Source organism: Alexandromys fortis, unplaced genomic scaffold (assembly GCF_014885135.2).
Source record: "Alexandromys fortis isolate MF-2015 unplaced genomic scaffold, M_Fortis_MF-2015_v1.1 scaffold_355, whole genome shotgun sequence".
In the NCBI taxonomy this organism is placed as follows: domain Eukaryota; kingdom Metazoa; phylum Chordata; class Mammalia; order Rodentia; family Cricetidae; genus Alexandromys; species Alexandromys fortis.
Window position 1 is genome coordinate 465,079 of NW_026068241.1, and position 3,726 is coordinate 468,804.

At 31.0% G+C, this 3,726-nt stretch overlaps 1 long non-coding RNA gene across 1 annotated transcript in view; it reads right to left on the minus strand.

Annotated features, from left to right (window-relative positions):
- The window catches only part of LOC126493974 (uncharacterized), a 44,129-nt gene extending 41,397 nt beyond the window's left edge, over positions 1-2,732 (minus strand). Inside the window, exon 1 of the long non-coding RNA XR_007589901.1 lies at positions 2,643-2,732. This is a non-coding gene — a long non-coding RNA (uncharacterized lncRNA). The remainder of the gene's footprint in view (positions 1-2,642) is intronic.
- Positions 2,733-3,726: the final 994 nt, after the last annotated feature.

The following is a 3,726-nucleotide window of genomic DNA, read 5'->3' on the forward strand; positions in this document are numbered from 1 at the left end:
GGGGGAAGGGGGGGGCGGGGAGGAGGCGGGGAGGAGGCGGAATTTTTTTTCAATAAAAATTATATTAAAAAATAGAGTATTTTCTCTTAATTTGACAAATACAAATGGGCTGGACATTGTGAATACAATGTTAACCTGATAATTTTCTTTATTGTCTTTATTTTTACTATTTTAGAAGTGAAACCTTTCTTTTATATTTAGAAAAAATGGAGAAATGTTGTGGAATATTTGTACACTGTATGAAAATGTATTGCTGTTATTGGTGTAGTAAAAAAGCTTGATGGTCAATATCTAACAAGCTGTATAGAAAGGACTTCCAGACAGAAAGAAAGGAGGGGGAAGAATCTGGGCATATAAGGAAAACACAATGAGATGTGGAAGAAGCAGGATAAGCAGTGCGTGACAAAATGTAAATTAATAAAAATGAATAAATTTGAAAAAAAGAATATTGTATACATAATAAATAAATAAATATTTAAAAAGAAAAAAGAAGAAATCTGAATCCTCTGTGCATATGAATAGAGACAATAAGTACTGGAGAGAATTTTCAGTGGTTAAGAATGCATAATGCTCTTGAAGAGGCCCTGAACTCAATTTTTAGCTCCTACACCTTGTAGCACACAACCACCTATACGCTAATACAGATCCAATGGGATCTTGAAACTCTAGTCTCCATGACTGCTGGCATTCACATATGCAAACACACGTGTATTAATAATTAAAAGTAAATAATTCAGAAATAGAGAAATTAGTTGTCCCTTAGTTACCCCTACACTTAATTATCCTGACAAGAAGTGTATAAGAATGCCAGGTGGTAATGGCACACACCTTTAATCCCAGCACTTGGGGGACAGAGGAAGGTGAATCTCTGTGAGTTCAAGGTCAGCCTGGTCTACAAGACCTAGTTCCAGGACAGACGGGGCTGTTACACAGAGAAAACCACACTCACAGAGAAACAAAAAAAGAAAAAGAAAAGGAAGAAAGACAAATGTCGTGTGTAACTAAAAGGAAATTAGAGTTTTTGTATTTATACCACACAACATTATTTGTCAGACACTATCATACAAGTATTGAGCTATAATTATTGAAAATTCTCATGTATAACGAACCTTCAAAACAAGTCTGAGAAACAAATAATAGAAAAAAATATCAGTGATGATGAGGCTTTCTAGGATGCTCAATCATCACACACACACACACATATTCTCTCTCTCTCTCTCTCTCTCTCTCTCTCTCTCTCTCTCTCTCTCTCTCCCCATGCTTTTCAAGTTGGCTTTGAACTCCAGCTCAAGTGTCCCTTTTGCCTCAGTCTGCCAAACAGCTGGATCCATAAGAGATCCCTAGATTACCACCAAATGTTTATTTAGTACTTACTATGTTTTTGAAGCTAACAATCAATATAAAATGATGTAGAATAAAACTTGGCCACGGGAAGCAAAAAATCCAGTTAATATATCATATAAACACTAAATTTAAATGTTTTACTTGTTTAAATAGTTCAGTGCTTTGTTAAACTTTGAAGGAAATAATTCTCTTGTCTTTTCACTTTTATGTCTCTTAGAATGTATACACATAAGACAAAATTTTAAATGATTATAAAATTAAAATAACCTAACAAAGCATATTATACCAATTTCTTGCATATCTTCCAAAAATAAATTTTTGATTAATTAACTTATCTTTTCTTCCTTTTGATATTTACTGAATACTGGCTACCATGTATGTAAATTTAGTGTCCAATGGAAGCATAAGAACTATGCTTCCTTTTTTTAATAGGGATGACTAGGTGAATTGGAAGTTTATACAAATGAATGTCTGCATGAATGAATAAATGAATGAGTGAATAAAATATTCCTTAAAAGATAAACTGTATTTGGATAATAGAAAAAGCTAGGGGAGGAAATCCTATCTGGGACAGGCAGTATGATGAAGAGCTTAATATTGAGTGAAATAAACATGAAACATTTAAGGAGAAATAACTACAACATTTTGATGGTAATGTAAGGGGCATAGATATACATATATTTGAACAGGAATACTTTTTTAAGAAATGCGTTAAAATTATTGTAAAAAGACTAAAGGTTGAGTAAGTTAACTTTTAATATTTCCTTTCTCTTAAATTATTATACAAGTAATGGGTTATAAAAGGAATGAAAGAGAAAAGGACCAAATATAAACTACCTAGATTATCAACAAATAGATGAACTTTAAAATTTCTAAAAAAAGATTGCAATTGGTACTCATTTTTTAACAGAAATGAAAAATACTTAAGAAAATTTAAGATATATAGTACGTGAGATATTTTATGGCTGAATTATAAAGCTAATTATTCAGTCTCTATAGTCCTTACTAGAGAACAGAGAACATCTGAAAGATTCAGATAAGCTCAATAGTATTTTAGAACAATTCAGCAATGACGGCTAATTCTGATACAATAGGAAAGGAATTTGAGGTGTCAACTCAATCGAGTCACTGAATATTCTACATACTTATAACAAAATATAGACCTGCATTTCAGTGTTAAAATATTAGGGTAAAAAAAGAGAAGTTGTATGCATGTTAGTGAAGATAAATGTACTAAACACCATAAGTAAATGCATCAGAAATATGAATGGAGAACAGAAAACAAAGCTATGTCTTACCTGTTCAGAGAAATGTTTCAGTAATGTGATATGTTTAATGAGATGATTTTTCACACTGGAAAATTCTGACATGCAATCAAATGGTGGCCTGCCAGGGAAGGGTGACAAAGAGATTCCATCAATCAGAGTTTCTTTGAATACAGTATTTTATTCCTTAGGAAACTGAAACTTGTAATTTAAATTATAGAGCGTTTTAGATAATGTGCAAATAGCTATATTCTAGAACATCACAGTAGTATATCAAGCATGTAACAAATTTAAATAGACACTAATAAATGTGGTATTTCTATAGTCTAAAAAGAGGGAGAGATGGCAATATAATTTTTTATACATATTCCCACATTCAATTTATTGAAAAAAAAAGTTTAAAGGTTGAGGAGGTTTGTCTTCTAGATTTCCTTTCTCTCGATTTACTTATTATGTAAATGACTAATTATATAAAAATGAAAGGAGGCTAGGCCAAATATAAATTATAATATTCATAAGTAGATGAAACAAATAAAAAATGATCTTATTTGGTATTATTTTTAACATAAACGAAAAAAGTATTTAAGATAAATTAAGATTTAGCTAAATGAAAAGTTTGGGTCTTCCTATTTATATCTAACATAGCTTTTAACCTTCTGCTACTGTGAGGCCTCCATGAGATGAAAACCCAAAAACATGCAGTTTGTGTGGAATATATCTTCTACTTCAACTGAATAATAGGAACAAAGTGATGTGTAACTCAGTGGTAGAGTATTTCCTTTGTAAAACCTTGTATTCTAAAAGTCTGCAATCAATATCTTTCAAAATGGACAATAATTTTGAGGTTGTCTATATAAAACAAACCAGAGAACACCATAGTGCTGGGTTTCTCTATATTCCCACAATGAATCAGTAAAAACAAGAAAAGAAAGAAAGAAAATTTATAGATCCCTCTAAATTTTTAGATTACAATGACTGGTGTTTGAATAAATGCTATTTTTGAGACCTACTTCTAAAGACTGTTATCATGGGCAAAGATTCAAATTACCTCTTTAAAAGTTATAATAAAGACTTTTTAAAAGAGTTAGCTAGAGTTATAATTAAGCTTTAACCACTA